The sequence below is a fragment of the Triticum dicoccoides genome, chromosome 5A, assembly GCF_002162155.2.
Source record: "Triticum dicoccoides isolate Atlit2015 ecotype Zavitan chromosome 5A, WEW_v2.0, whole genome shotgun sequence".
In the NCBI taxonomy this organism is placed as follows: Eukaryota; Viridiplantae; Streptophyta; class Magnoliopsida; order Poales; family Poaceae; genus Triticum; species Triticum dicoccoides.
In genome coordinates, this window is record NC_041388.1 from 193,580,690 (window position 1) to 193,597,739 (window position 17,050).

Genomic DNA, 17,050 nt, shown 5'->3' on the forward strand with positions numbered 1-17,050 from the left:
ACAACACCATGTCCCTAGTAAGCCTCTAGTTGACTAGCTCGTTGATCAATAGATGGTTACGGTTTCCTGACCATGGACATTGGATGTCTTTGATAACGGGATCACATCATTAGGAGAATGATGTGATGGACAAGACCCGATCCTAAGCCTAGCACAAGATCGGGTAGTTCGTATGCTAAAGCTTTTCTAATGTCAAGTATAATTTCCTTAGACCATGAGATTGTGCAACTCCCGGATACCGTAGGAATGCTTTGGGTGTACCAAATGTCACAACGTAACTGGGTGGCTATAAAGGTGCACTGTGGGTATCTCCGAAAGTGTCTGTTGGGTTGGCACGAATCAAGACTGGGATTTGTCACTCCGTGTAACGGAGAGGTATCTCTAGGCCCACTCGGTAGGACATCATCATAATGTGCACAATGTGACCAAGGAGTTGATCACGGGATGATGTGTTACGGAACGAGTAAAGAGACTTGCCGGTAACGAGATTGAACGAGGTATCGGGATACCGACGATCGAATCTTGGGCAAGTATCGTACCGATAGACAAAGGGAATTGAATACAGGATTGATTGAATCCTCGACATCATGGTTCATCCGATGAGATCATCGTGGAGCATGTGGGAGCCAACATGGGTATCCAGATCCCGCTGTTGGTTATTGACCGGAGAGTTGTCTCGGTCATGTCTACATGTCTCCCGAACCCGTAGGGTCTACACACTTAAGGTTCAGTGACACTAGAGTTGTAGAGATATTAGTATGCGGTTAATGGAGAGTTGTTCGGAATCCCGGATGAGATCCTGGACGTCACGAGGAGTTCCGGAATGGTCCGGAGGTAAAGATTTATATATAGGAAGTCCAGTTTCGGCCACCGGGAGAGTTTCGGGAGTCATCGGTATTGTACCGGGACCACCGGAAGGGTCCCGGGGGTCCAGCCGGTGGGGCCACCTATCCCGGAGGGCTCCATGGGCTGAAGGGGCGTGGGAACCAGCCCCTGGTGGGCTGGTCCGCCCCCCTTGGGCCTCCCATGCGCCTAGGGTTGGAAACCTTAAGGGGTGGGGGCGCCTCCACTTGGCTTGGAGGCCAAGCCACCCCTAGGGCTGCCACCCCCCTCCCTAGATGGGATCTTAAGGGGCCGGCACCCCCTAGGCCCCTATATATAGTGGAGGGGAGGGAGGGCAGCCACACCTGAGGCCCTGGCGACTCCCTCCCTCCCGTGACACCTCTTGCTCCCCGCTAGTGCTTGGCGAAGCCCTGCCGGGATCCCGCTACTTCCACCACCACGCCGTCGTGTTGCTGGATCTCCATCAACTTCTCCTCCCCCTTGCTGGATCAAGAAGGAGGAGACGTCTCCGCTCCGTACGTGTGTTGAACGCGGAGGTGCCGTCCGTTCGGTGCTAGGATCATCGGTGATTTGGATCACGACGAGTACGACTCCATCAACCCCGTTCTCTTGAACGCTTCCGCTTAGCGATCTTAAAGGGTATGAAGATGCACTCCCTCTCTCTCGTTGCTAGATGACTCCATAGATTGATCTTGGTGATGCATAGAAAATTTTAAATTTCTGCTGGGATCCCCAACATGGCCTCCCAATGTATTCACCTCAAGGGTGATGTCAACAATAATAACTCATGCTACCCATATTCAACTGGACATATGTGCCTAGATCTTTCCTCACCGCATGATGCTTTCCAAAGGATAAAAATAAAAAGGAATAGGGAGAAAAACATTGACTCTTGCATAAATGTAATTACATAAAAGTAAAAGATAGGCCCTTTGCAGAGGGAAGCAGAGGTTGCCATGCGCTTATTTGTTTGTATGCTCAACCCCTTAGTGCAAAAGAACGTCACGTTATATTGCCACTTATGATATCAACATTTATTATGCAGTCTATCGCTTTTATTCTTTGCTATCACAAGTTCGTACAACGCTCAACTTTCTCTTACACTAAATGGTTTACACTTTTAGAAGCAATTTTTATTACCTTATTGCACCGATGACAACTTACTAGAGGGATCTTGCTCAATCCCTGGGTAGGTATGGTGGACTCTTGAAAATAAGATTTGGGTTTAAGGGTTTTTCGATGCACAAGTAGTATCTCTACTTCATGCAGAATTTTTGGCTAGCAAAGATGGGGGGTGAGCACCACATGTTGAAGGATCTATGCCAATATAACTTATATGTGAATATGAACAAACATAAATCATTACATTGTCTTCCTTGTCCAACGTCAACAATTTTGGCATATAATATTTTGAGGGGGCTCACAATCACAAAAGATTTGCAGGATAGTGTAATTGTATGTGAATCTTCTCTTCCCTTACTAATGCTTTCAAGAGTTGCATCATTGACCAAACCTATGTTTGTCAATCTCTAATAAAATTTTCTACTTATACTTTTCCTTATGTGGTGTCATTACCTACCATAAGAGAAGATTCACTTATGATCATTTTCATTTATTTCCTTTCTTCTTATTGGAATATGAAAGTAAAGAAAGTAAAAACTCAAACTAAACTTTATTATATATCTCGCACATGATTACAAGGATAGATCACTAAGCAAACTCTCCAAAAGAAAGGATCGAACTAAACTTTTGTTCATCTAAAGAAAAAGATAACTATGGATCGAACTAAGATAAGTAAAGGCAAAAGATAGTGGAGGTGATATGATACTGGGGCACCTCCCCCAAGCTTGGCAGAAGACAAGGGGAGTGCCCATACCCGATACTCAATTTTTTTGGTGATGAAGAAGGTGGTGGTGATGAAGTGGAGTGTTTGTCCTTCTTCCTCTGCTTACACTTGAGGATGGAATTTTCCTCCAATTCACCGATCCCCTGCTCAAGCTCCACTACATTTTTGCATAAATCTTGCTTATTTTCATGCAAAAGGTGGAAGGGTATAAACTGAACCTTTGGCCTCTTTGCTTTGTTGGGGAGGCTTGACTAATTGAATTCCACATGCATGTCCCCAGGTTGAGGCAATGGGGCTTCGTCCTTGCTACCTCTTGAGCTTGCGTTGGATTTCCCCCAAGAGGAAAGGATGATGCAGGAGAGTAGCATAAGTATGTCCCTCGGTTTTTGAGAACCAAGGTATCAATCCAGTAGGAGGCCACGCTCAAGTCCCTCGTACCTGCACAAAACGATAGCTACTCGCAACCAATGCGATTAGGGGTTGTCAATCCCTTCACGGTCACTTACGAGAGTGAGATCTGATAGATATAATATTTTTGGTATTTTTAGTATAGAGATGCAAAGTGAAAAGTAAAAGGCAAAGTAAAAAGCAAAGAAAGATTAAAGTGATGGAGATTGATATGATGAGAATAGACCCGGGGGCCATAGGTTTCACTAGTGGCTTCTCTCAAGAGCATAAGTATTCTACGGTGGGTGAACAAATTACTGTTGAGCAATTGACAAAATTAAGCATAGTTATGAGAATATCTAGGCATGATCATGTATATAGGCATCACGTCCGTGACAAGTAGACCGAAACGATTCTGCATCTACTACTATTACTCCACTCATCGACCGCTATCCAGCATGCATCTAGAGTATTAAGTTAAAAACAGAGTAACGATTTAAGCAAGATGACATGATGTAGAGAGATAAATTCATGCAATATGAAATAAACCCCATCTTGTTATCCTCGATAGCAACGATGTAATACGTGCCTTGCTTCCCCTTCTGTCACTGGGAAAGGACACCGCAAGATCGAACCCAAAGCTAAGCACTTCTCCCATGGCAAGAAAAACCAACCTAGTAGGCCAAACCAAACTGATAATTCGAAGAGACTTGCAAAGATAACCAATCATACACAAAAGAATTCAGAGAAGATTCAAATATTATTCATAGATAGACTTGATCATAAACCCAAAATTCATCGGTCTCAACAAGCACACCGCGAGATCCAAAAAGAGAGAAGAAGCCATCTAGCTACTAACTATGGACCCGAAGGTCTGAGGTAAACTACTCACACTTCATCGGAGGGGCTATGATGATGTAGAAGCCCTCCGTGATGACGACCCTCTCCGGCGGAGCTCCGGAACAGGCCCCAAGATGGGATCTCGTGGATATAGAACGTCGCGGCGCTGCAATTAGGTTTTTGGCTCCCTCTCTGTTTGTTCGGGGGTACGTAGGTATATATAGGAGGAACAAGTACGTCAGTGGAGCTCCGAGGGGCCCACGAGGCAGGGGGCGCGCCCTAAGGGGGGGCGCCCCCCACCCTCGTGACCGCCTCTCTGATGCCTTGGCGTAGGGTCCAAGTCTCCTAGATCACGTTCGGTGAGAATATCACGTTCCCAAAGGTTTCATTCCGTTTGGACTCCGTTTGATATTCCGTTTCTTCGAAACACTGAAATAGGCAAAAAACAGCAATTCTGGGCTGGGCCTCCGGTTAATAGGTTAGTCCCAAAAATAATATAAAAGTGGAAAAGAAAGCCCAATATAGTCCAAAACAGTAGATAATATAGCATGGAGCAATCAAAAATTATAGATACGTTGGAGATGTATCAGGCATTCCCAAGCTTAATTCCTGCTCGTCCTCGAGTAGGTAAATGATAAAAAGGGAATTTTTTATGCGGAGTGCTACTTGGCATAATTTCAATGCAAATCTTTCTTAGTTGTGGTATGAATATTCAGATTCGAAAGATTCAAGACAAAAGTTCATGTTGACATAAAAATAATAATACTTCAAGCATACTAACAAAGCAATTATGTCTTCTCAAAATAACATGGCCAAAGAAAGTTATCCCTACAAAATCATATAGTCTGGCTATGCTCTATCTTCACCACACAAAGTATTTAAATCATGCACAACCCCGATGACAAGCCAAGCAATTGTTTCATACTCTAACTTTTTCAAACTTTTTCAATCTTCACGCAATACATGAGCGTGAGCCATGGATATAGCACTATATGTGGAATAGAGTGGTGGTTGTGGAGAAGACAAAAAGAGGGGAAGATAGTCTCACATAAACTAGGCGTATCAACGGGCTATGGAGATGCCCATCAATAGATATCAATGTGAGTGAGTAGGGATTGCCATGCAACGGATGCACTAGAGCTATAAGCATATGAAAGCTCAACAAAAGAAACTAAGTGGGTGTGCATCCAACTCGCTTGCTCACGAAGACCTAGGGCAATTTTGAGGAAGCCCATCATTGGAATATGCAAGCCAAGTTCTATAATGTAAAATTCCCACTAGTATATGAAAGTGACATAACGAGAGACTCTCTATCATGAAGATCTTGGAGCTACTTTGAAGCACAAGTGTGGTAAAAGGATAGTAACATTGTCCCTTCTCTCTTTTTCTCTCATTTTTTTATTTGGGCCTTCTCTTTTTTTATGGCCCCTTTTTTTCCTTTTCTTTTTTTAATTTTTCGTCCGGAGTCTCATCCCGACTTATGGGGGAATCATAGTCTCCATCATCCTTTCCTCACTTGGGACAATGTTCTAAAAATGATGATCATCACACTTTTATTTTTCTTACAACTCAACAATTACAACTCAATCTTAGAACAAAATATGACTCTATATGAATGCCTCCGGCGGTGTACCGGGATATGCAATGAATCAAGAGTGACATGTATGAAAGAATTATGAACGGTGGCTTTGCCACAAATACGATGTCAACTACATGATCATGCTAGCAATATGACAATGATGGAGCGTGTCATAATAAACGGAATGGTGGAAAGTTGCATGGCAATATATCTCGGAATGGCTATCAAAATACCATGATAGGTAGGTATGGTGGCTGTTTTGAGGGAGGTATATGGTGGGTGTAAGATACCGGCGAAAAGTACGCGGTATTAGAGAGGCTAGCGATGGTGGAAGGATGGGAAAAAGTGTGTATAATCCATGGACTCAACATTAGTCATGACGAACTCATATACTTATTGCAAAAATCTAGAAGTTATCAAAGGAAAGTATTACGCGCATGCTCCTAGGGGGATAGATTGGTAGGAAAAGACCATCGCTCGTCCCCGACCGCCACTCATAAGGAAGACAATCAATAAATAAAGCATGCTTCGACTTCATCGCATAACGGTTCACCATACGTGCATGCTACGGGAATCACAAACTTTAACACAAGTATTATTTAAATTCACAATTACTCAACTAGCATGACTCTAATATTATCACCTCCATATCTCAAAACAATTATCATGCTTCAATCTTTTCTTAGTATTCAACGCACTCAAAAGAAAGTTTCAAAAATCTTGAATACCAAGCATATTATTATTAAGCAAATTACCATGCTATTAAGACTCTCAAAATAATCTAAGTGAAGCATGAGATATCAATAGTTTCTTTAAAACAAATCCACCACCGTGCTCTAAAAGATCTAAGTGAAGCACATAGAGCAAAATTATAACGCTCAAAAGATATAAGTGAAGCACATAGAGCAAAACTACTTAGCTTAAAAAGATATAAGTGAAGCACATAGAGTATTCTATCAAATTCTAATTCATGTATGGCTCTCTCAAAAGGTGTGTAACGCAAGGATGATTGTGTCACACTAACAAAAAAATACACAAATAATACAAGACGCTCCAAGCAGAACACATATCATGTGGTGAATAAAAATATAGCTCCAAGTAAAGTTACCGATAGAAGTAGACGAAAGAGGGGATGCCTTCCGGGGCATCCCGAAGCTTTGGCTTTTAGGTGTCCTTATATTATCTTGGGGGTGCCATGGGCATCCCCAATCTTAGGCTCTTGCCGCTCCTTGTTCCATAATCCATCAAATCCTTACCCAAAACTTGAAAACTTCACAACACAAAACTTAAGGTAGAAAACTCGTGAGCTCCGTTAGCGAAAGAAAACAAAAGACCACTTCAAGGTACTGTAATGAAATCATTCTTTATTTATATTGGTGTTAAACCTACTTTTTTCCAACTTATCTATGGATTATAAACTATTTTACTAGCCATAGATTCATCAAAATAAGCAAACAACACACGAAAAACAGAATCTGTCAAAAAAACAGAGCAGTCTAAAGTAATCTGTAGCTAGCGCAAGATCTGGAACCCCAAAAATTCTAAAATAAATTGCTGGACGTGAGTAATTTATCTAGTAATCATCTGAAAAAACAATTAACTAAATATCACTTTCCAAATAGAAATGACAGCAGTTCTCGTGAGCGCTAAAGTTTCTGTTTTTTACAGCAAGTTCAACAAGACTTTCCCCAAGTCTTCCCAACGGTTCTACTTGGCACAAACACTAATTAAACACAAAAAAACACAACCAAAACATAGTCTAGATAATTTATTTATTACGAAACAGGAGCAAAAAGCAAGGAATAAAAATAAAATTGGGTTGCCTCCCAACAAGCGCTATCGTTTAACGCCCCTAGCTAGGCATAAAAGCGAGGATAGATCTAGGCATTGCCATCTTTGGTAGGCAATCCATAAGTGGCTCTCATTATAGTTTCATATGGAAATTTTATTTTCTTTCTTGGAAAGTGTTCCATGCCATCTTTTAATGGAAATTGAAATCTAATATTCCCTTCCTTCATATCAATAATCGCACCAACCGTTCTAAGGAAAGGTCTACCAAGAATACTAGGGCAAGAAGGATTGCAATCTATATCAAGAACAATGAAATCTATGGGCACATAATTCCTATTTGCAACAATAAGAACATCATTAATCCTTCCCATAGGTTTCTTAATAGTAGAATCCGCAAGATGCAAGTTTGGAGAGCAATCATCAAAATCGCGGAAATCTAGCAAATCACACAAAGTTTAGGGGATAGTGGAGACACTAGCACCCAAATCACACAAAGCATAAACTCGTGATTTTTAATTTTAATTTTAATAGTTGGTTCCCACTCATCATAGAGTTTTCTAGGGATAGAAAATTTCAACTCAAGTTTTTCTTCATAAGATTGCATCAAGGCATCAACAATATGTTCGGTGAAGGCTTTCTTTTGACTATAAGCTTGTGGAGAATTTAGCACGGATTGCAACAAGGAAATACAATCAATTAAAGAGCAACTTTCATAATTAAATTCCTTGAAATCCAATATAGTGGGTTTAGCAACATCTAGATTTTTATTTCTTTCAATCCCACTTTCATCAATTTCATCATAAAGATCTAAATACTCTGAGTTTTTAGAACGCCTTCTAGGTAAAGGAAGATCATATTCAGTTTCATCAAGATTCATATTGAAAAACAAAGATTTGATAGGAGACACATCAATAACTTTTAGATCTTCATCTTGACTTTCATAGGAATTCGGTTTAGCGGCCATCTTATTGACTAAGGTGGCTTGCATATCTGAAATTTCAACAGTCATCTTTTCTAGACGAGCAATTTGGGATCTTATACCATCAAATTCTTTAGACATATCATCAAGCTCTTTATTCATATAACTCATAAAACTTTTTTGTTCCTTAAGCTTGTTTCTAAAGAAATTATTATGCTCAAATTGCAAAACCATAAACTTCCTAACGTTGTTTTCGATCTCCTCTAACCTTTTAAGGTGAAGATCACCAAATCTCGGTTGAACCATCGCGACAAACAAGCAATCCAACACACGGGCAAACAAAAAGGCAAGCGACAAAAAGGCAAACGGAGAAAGAGAAGGAGAAGGAGAAGGAGAAGGAGAAGGAGAAGGAGAAGGAGAAGGAGAAGGAGAAGGAGAAGGAGAGGGGGAATAAAACGGCAAGAGTGAAGTGGGGGAGAGGAAAACGAGAGGCAAATGGCAACTAATGTAATGCGAGAGATAGGGATTGTGATGGGTACTTGGTATGTTGACTTTTTACGTAGACTCCCCGGCAACGACGCCAGGAATTCTTCTTGCTACCTCTTGAGCTTGCATTGGATTTCCCCGAAGAGGAAAGGATGATGCAACAGAGTAGCGTAAGTATTTCCCTCAGTTTTTGAGAACCAAGGTATCAATCCAGTAGGAGGCCACGCTCAAGTCCCTCGTACCTGCACAAAACGATAGCTACTTGCAACCAACGCGATTAGGGGTTGTCAATCCCTTCACTGTCACTTATGAGAGTGAGATCTGATAGATATAATATTTTTGGTATTTTTAGTATAGAGATGCAAAGTGAAAAGTAAAAGGAAAAGTAAAAGGCAAAGTAAAAAGCAAAGCAAGATTAAAGTGATGGAGATTGATATGATGAGAATAGACCCAGGGGCCATAGGTTTCACTAGTGGCTTCTCTCAAGAGCATAAGTATTCTACGGTGGGTGAACAAATTACTGTTGAGCAATTGACAGAATTGAGCATAGTTATGAGAATATCTAGGCATGATCATGTATATAGGCATCACGTCCTTGACAAGTAGACCGAAACGATTCTGCATCTACTACTATTACTCCACTCATCGACCGCTATGCAGCATGCATCTACAGTATTAAGTTAAAAATATAGTAACGCTTTATGCAAGATGACATGATGTCGAGAGATAAATTCATGCAATATGAAATAAACCCCATCTTGTTAGCCTCGATGGCAACGATGCAATACGTGCCTTGCTGCCCCTTCTGTCACTGGGAAAGGACACCGCAAGATCGAACCCAGAGCTAAGCACTTCTCCCATGGCAAGAAAAACCAATCTAGTAGGCCAAACCAAACTGATAATTCGAAGAGACTTGCAAAGATAACCAATCATACATAAAAGAATTCAGAGAAGATTCAAATATTATTCATAGATAGACTTGATCATAAACCCACAATTCATCGATCTCAACAAACACACCGCAAAAAGAAGATTACATCGAATAGATCTCCACGAGAGAGGGGGAGAACTTTGTATTGAGATCCAAAAAGAGAGAAGAAGCCATCTAGCTACTAACTATGGACCCAAAGGTCTGAGGTAAACTACTCACACTTCATCGGAGGGGCTATGATGATGTAGAAGCCCTCCGTGATGACGGCCCTCTCCAGCGGAGCTCCGGAACAGACCCCAAGATGGGATCTTGTGGATACAGAAAGTTGCGGCAGTGGAATTAGGTTTTTGGCTCCCTCTCTGTTCGTTTGGGGGTATGTAGGTATATATAGGAGGAAGAAGTACGTCGGTGGAGCTCCAAGGGGCCCACGAGGCAGGGGCGCGCCTTAAGGGGGGGGCGCCCCCCCACCCTCGTGACCGCCTCTCTGATGCCTTGGCGTAGGGTCCAAGTCTCCTGGATCATGTTCGGTGAGAAAATCACGTTCCCGAAGGTTTCATTCTGTTTGGACTCCATTTGATATTCCGTTTCTTCAAAACACTGAAGTAGGCAAAAAATAGCAATTCTACGCTGGGCCTCCGGTTAATAGGTTAGTCCCAAAAATAATATAAAAGTGGAAAATAAAGCCCAATATAGTCCAAAACAGTAGATAATATAGCATGGAGCAATCAAAAATTATAGATACCTTGGAGACGTATCAGTCCTCGTCTGAGCTCGTCTCCTCCTTCTCCCTAGGATAATAGTCTTCTTCTTCCTCCGAAGTCCAGTCATAATGCTCCACATCCCCATAAGACTTCGGGTTTGTGATAAAATCAGCAATATAGGTCTCACCCTTAGAGTCTTGGGATGACATATTTTCAGATATATCAGGAAAACAACAAGAAAATAAAATAGAAGATTTCTCCGCGATACGGTGGTCAATAGGTTCAGGGGAATATAAAGATTTTTTATCTTGGGAAACAAGCAAACGGAAGAAAAAATGGAGTCTGGAAGGTACCCGAGGTGGGCACAACCCACCTGGGCGCGCGCGCCCTGGTGTCTTGTGCCCACTAGGGTGAACTTCCCGGTAGTTTCTCATTTTCCTAAAAAAATTATATTCCAAAAAAAATAGAAAATATTTTTGCAGATTTTCCGAAGCCCGTTTACTTACCGTATCACACACTTCCTCTTTTTTCATGATTCTGGAGTGTTCCAGAAGGTCTCTTTTTGTGTTCTTCCGGTGTCATAGTTTGTATAATATCGCTTTCAACATTAATGGGTGTACCTGAGATATAATGTTTTATTCTTTGCCCATTAACAATATTTGGGTTAGTACCTTCAATATTATTTATTTTGATAGCTCCAGATCGATAAACCTCCACAATAACATAGGGTCCTTCCCATTTGGAGAGGAGTTTTCCTGGAAAGAATCTGAAACGACAGTTGTACAAAAGAACATATTCTCCAACTTTGAACTCATGCTTTTAAATAACTTGACATTTTCACAAGCTTGGGTTCTCCATTCATCTAATGAGCTAATATCAAATAAGCTCTTTTCATCGGCAAGTTTAAAATCATAGTTGAGTTCTTTGATTGCCCAATAAGCTTTATGTTCTAACTCAAGAGGCAAATGACAAGCTTTTCCATAAACCATTTTATAAGGAGACATACCCATAGGATTTGTATATGCTGTTCTATAAGCCCAAAGTGCATCATCTAATTCCTTAGACCAATTCTTCTGTGACCTATTCACAATCTTTTTCCAAATTAATTTTATTTCTCTATTGCTAAGTTTAACTTGACCACTAGACTGAGGATGATAGGGTGATGAAATTCTATGGTTAACATAATACTTGGCAAGCATTTTACGGAAAGCGCGATGAATAAAGTGTGAACCACCATCAGTCATTAAATATCTAGGGACTCCAAACCTTAGGAAAATAACTTCCTTAAGCATTTTAATAGAGGTGCTGTGATCAGCACTATTAGTTGGAATAGCTTCTACCCACTTAGTAACATAATCAACAGCAACCAAAATATGTGTATACCCATTAGAGGAAGGAAAAGGTCCCATGTAATCAAAACATGAAACATCAAATGGTTCAACAACATGTGAATAATTCATATGCATTCCTTGACGCTTACCGATATTACCTATTCTTTGACATTCATCACAAGATAAGACGGACTTACGAGCATCCTTGAAAAGAGTAGACCAATAAAACCCAAACTGCAATACCTTGTGAGCAGTTCTGTCTCCCGCATGATGCCCTCCGTAAGCTTTGAACTGACATTTCTGTAGGATTTGTTCTTGTTCATGCTCAGGTACACAACTTCTAATAATACCATCTACACCTTCTTTATAAATATGTGTGTCATCCCCAAAGTAATGTCTTAAATCACAGAGGAATTTTTTTCTATTATTGGTATGTAAAGCTAGGTGGTAAATATTTAGCAACAATGTAATTAGCATAGTCAGCATACCAAGGAGTGTTATGAGAAACATTTATTGTAGCTAACTGCTTATCAGGAAAACAATCATCAAAAGGTAGTGGGTCATCAACGACATTTTCTAGCCTAGACAAGTTATCAGCTAAGGGTTCTCTGATCCTTTTCTATCAGTGATATCCAAATCAATTTCTTGTAGCAAGAGAACCCATCAAATAAGCCTAGGCTTAGCATCTTTCTTTTCCATAAGATATTTAATAGGTGAATGGTCGGTGTGAACAATTGCTTTTGAATCAGCAATGTAAGATCTAAATTAATCACTGGTGCACGTCGGTCCTAAACAAATGGGTTTTAACCCCATTCCGCGACGACATTTGGAATCGTTGGCAAGTGAGTGTGGGCGATAGGGGGTCCTTCCCACACGACCCAGAAACCGTCGGGATAGGGCCCCTACAGTACTCCTACTCGTTTCTGCTCGCATTGCCATCGTAGTCGATATTCTGTGGTGCTCCGCGGCCCATCACAAACGGTTCACTATTATAGAACGTGTATGATGCGCGACCCATCAAAAACTGTTCACCGTTAAGAAGATTAGCTAATCGTCGTACGAGTGTCGGACAGGATTGTGAAACATCGGACCGTCATAACATCGTCGTACATGACAACTATCACACACGCTATCCTGTGGTGCAACGTTTACGATGCATACTTCATCAGAAATAGTTCATGGTTGCGAATCGTGTACGATAAGTGTCAGTGGCGCTGATCCCACGAACACCTATGGGGACCGGCGGACCGAGCCCCTTTCGATTCGGTGAGGGCGGAGGTCGAGCAAAGAGCGGATCGAGGCGGTACACACGAGCAGTTTTACCCAGCTTCGGGCCGCACGGATGCGTAAAACCCTACTGCTGCTTGTTTGTGTGTATTCAATCCTCGCTCAGGAGCGATGGACGCTATCAGACTGAGCGTGGGAGTGTCTCTGGTGTTTCGAATGAGCCGAACCCCTTCTACGTTGCGCTGGGGCCTCCTTTTATACTCTCAAGGGGTCACCGACAGGTGGCAACGCAGAGGAGGGTAAAAACATAAAAAGCGGGGTTGGTACAACTGCCTCTATAGTGCACCCTACCTAATTCTGACGGCAGGGGACGAGGGCATTAAATGCCCGTCTGAGTCGCCCAACAGTGCAGAAAAGTGACCGTTAGGGGCGCCACCGTTTGCCACGATGGTTATCTTGTCAGCGCCTGCTTGCCACCTCGCACCCCTAGCTGCACGGCCTCCTGCCACGTGTGCTTGGGAGAGTCCTAGAGCGACACGTTAGCAGGTGTGCTGGAGCGCGAGCACGAAGCGGGGGTTTCCCGCGGCAAGCTCCTTGCCGCGGTCATCGTCTTGTCGTGTCCGGGAGCTTGTCGCTCACCGGATCTTGTCGGGACGTGTGGTGCGTCGCGGCAAGTTTCTTGTGGTGCCTTGGTTGGCCTTCCCGGCAAGCTCCTCTTGCCGGGGTCTTGTCTCTTCCCGGCAAGATCCTCTCGCCGGGGCCTGGGTTGGTCTTCCCGGCAAGCTCCTCTTGCCGGGGCCTTGGTTAGCCTTCCCGGCAAGCTCCTCTTGCCGCGGCCTTGGTTGGCCTTCCTGGCAAGCTCCTCTTGCCGGGGCCTTGGTTGGCCTTCCCGGCAAACCTTGCCGCGGGGTGCTGCAACTGCCCGTGCACAAGTTCGGGATACTAAGGTACCCCTACTTTAGTACACCGACTGGAGCCCCCGGGCCTGGGCCATACACGGTGCCGAGCGCTGTTGGGCCAGGCCCAAAACAGTGCACGGGCACGCGCGGCCTAGGTCACGCCGCATATCTCTCCGCTTCCACCGCGCACGCCCAAAACGACACGTGTCAAATGCGGCGTCGCGGGTGACGTGGGCAGCGTGCGCGGGGCTAAGCCCCGCGGGCATGCGTCAAGCCATGATGAAGGGGACGGTTCACGCCCTCCTCCCTAAACGGAGGTAGGCATGGGGGCATGGTGCATTTACTAGGCGAGGCCGGTGCGTGGTTTTCGAGGCGCCCACTCCCCGCGATCACGGGGTGGGGCGAGGCCGCCTCATTCGTCGCCTCGGTTCTGCATCTCCGCCATGCGGCTCCCATGCACTTGGGGTCGCGGACGGCGGAAACGGGAAACGCGAGCAGAGGCAGCGGATCGGCCCCGACTCCCTGCTCTTCCCGTGCCTTGATTCGCTGAGCGGGGCGGCTGAGCCCCCACCTCGCTTCTTTATAAAGAGCGGGAGGGGAGCACAGAAGCCCGCACTCTCTCATCTCCTTCTTTCTTTAGCTTCTGCTCCCCTTTCTCCCATTTGCCATGGAGAAAGGGAACCCTGGCCCTTCATCGGTGGCGGCGAGGGTCGCCGCCAGACAACGCACCTCTCCCTCTCCCGCGCCCGTGGTGGCAGAGCCAGCCATAAGGGGAAGAGGGAGGGGACGAGGTCGTGGACGAGGTCGAGGCGCTCGGGGAAGAGGCGGACGGGGCGGCGCGCCAGCTTCGCCTCCGCCGGCGGCTCCTCCCCCACGGCGGTCCATATAGGGGCGACCCTTGCGAGTTCTTCGTCAAGCTGCGCCGGGCGCCTCGTCGTCGCCTCCGACTTCCAGCTCCGTTTGCGAGCGCGATGGAGTTGGACCCGCCCGAGACATTGAGACTGCACATGAGGGGCTGTGGGATCAGCGGCACGCGAGTCCGTGTTGTATTCCCAGCCCCTAATGTGATGTATCTTGATCGAGGGTGGAAGACGTTTGCCCGTATCCATAGCCTGATGGAGGGGTTTACCCTCCACTTTAAGTTGATGGAGGGCGATCTCCTCTCCGTCAAGGTCTTCGGGTGCTTCGGCACTCGGGCGAAGTGCTGCGTGGACAGCTCCTCCGATAGCGAAGGCTCCTCCTCGAGCGAGAGCGACGAGGAGGAGAGCGACAGCGATGATGAGGGTAGCGGGCGGCGGGGTGGCGGGTCCGACTAGGCGTCGAGCGCCGCTTCACGCGGCACCGGCGACCCCATCATCCGTGTCGCTAGCTCCTTGAACTCCCCGGGGTCGTCTCCTTGGGCAGCTGGCGTAGGGAGGCTGCGGAAGGGGAAGAGGGCTGGCGACAAGGCCGTCAGGTCGGAGTACGTGGGCGTGGTGCCCTCGACAGCGCGCTGACGTCCTGCCGCCCCGTCTTCGAGCCCCGCTTCCAGCGCCGCCATCGCTGTCCAGCCTTCGGACGGCCCCCGGGATGTTCTCTTGGTGTCTTCTGGCACCCGTAGCTCGCCTAGGCGCTCCTTTTGCCCTTTTTGCCTCCTTGACCTGCCTCCTGAAGAGAGGGATAGGAAAGGGATTACGGGCATCTTATCTTTTTAATTTGTAATCCTTCGGGCCTTAGCTGTATCTAAAACTTGTAATCCTCTCTTTCATGTTTTTCATCCTCTATGGACTGTACCCGAGTGGGATGTTTTTTTTAATGAAAAGGGGATGTTTACCGGGTTATTTGTCTCGCGGGTTGAACCCACGCCAAGGAGCAAATCCTTGGTATACCTCGGACAGACATTTCATCTCCCGGCAACGGGCCCTGCCGCCTTCCCATGTCGCTTGACCTTTCTCACGCCTTTGACGGAGGCGGGAACGAGGTGGGTGCGGCCTCCTCGTTCTATCCCTTTGCTGCCGTGACTACGACCAAACTTGGCCCCGGGAGCGAGCCCCAGGGCCTAGAGCTGAGGGAGCACGGTAGTTTCCGGGAAGAAACGCGGTTTCGCATTCCCCAATCCATAAGAGGATGCATGATGAGGGATGGAAGACTTATCTGATATTGCAGCCCCCGGCAACTCTGGCTTGCCGTGGACGAATCTCGGCACTGGCAGCCCCCAGCAACACTGGCTTGCCGGGGCCCAGGTGCCGGCGCGCCCTTCTTCTCCTTTTCGTCCTCGAGCAGTCTGCCCAGGATATGCGAGCCCTGCGAACGAAGGAAAAGCAAAGGGATGGACACTCGACCTCTAAGCTAGGGGTTAGCCGCTGTTAGGCACTATCAACCCTAACCAAGGACGAGACTCGACCTAGCATGCATGCTCTAACCCCGGGGTGTCAGCGCTTCATTTACTGGTGCTCAGGGTCTGCGTCTGGCTCTGTACAAAGGATTACATGCAACAGCGGCAAGACTTGTACAGAAAGGTGGTTGCCGGACAGGGTCCGACAACCGCGCCTTACTGGTAAAACTTACGAAGATGCTCGATGTTCCAGGAGTTGCTCACTGGTGCGCCATCTTCGGTCTCAAGGCGGACAGCGCCAGGCCTCGTGACTCGTCTCACCCGATAAGGGCCTTCCCACTTCGGCGTCAACTTGTTGGAATTCTTGGAGGATTGAACGCGCCGAAGAACAAGGTCGCCTTCCTCGAAGCTTCTGGCTTTAACTTTGCGGCTATGATAGCGGCGCAAAGCTTGCTGGTATCGAGCAGCTCGTACAGCAGCCTGAAGACGATCTTCCTCAAGGAGCAGCGCGTCATCTTTCCGCAGCCGCTCTTGCTCGAGCTCATCATAAGCGAGCACTCGAGGTGACCCGTATACGAGTTCCATGGGGGTAACTGCCTCTGCTCCATAGACTAGAGCGAAAGGTGTCTGGCCAGTGGCTCGATTTGGTGTCGTTCTGATCGACCAAAGAACCACCGGCAGCTCCTCGATCCAGTTCTTTCCGCACTTGTGCAGCCTGTCGAAAGTTCTGGTCTTGAGCCCGCGCAGCACTTCAGCATTTGCCCTCTCTGCTTGACCGTTGCTTCTCGGATGAGCAACAGAAGCGAAGCAGACCTTGGCGCCAAGGTCTTGGACGTACTGCATGAAGGTGCGGCTCGTGAATTGCGCACCGTTGTCGGTGATGATCCTGTTAGGGATCCCGAAACGGCAAACAATCGACCTGAAGAACTTGACTGCTGACTGTGCTGTCACCTTCC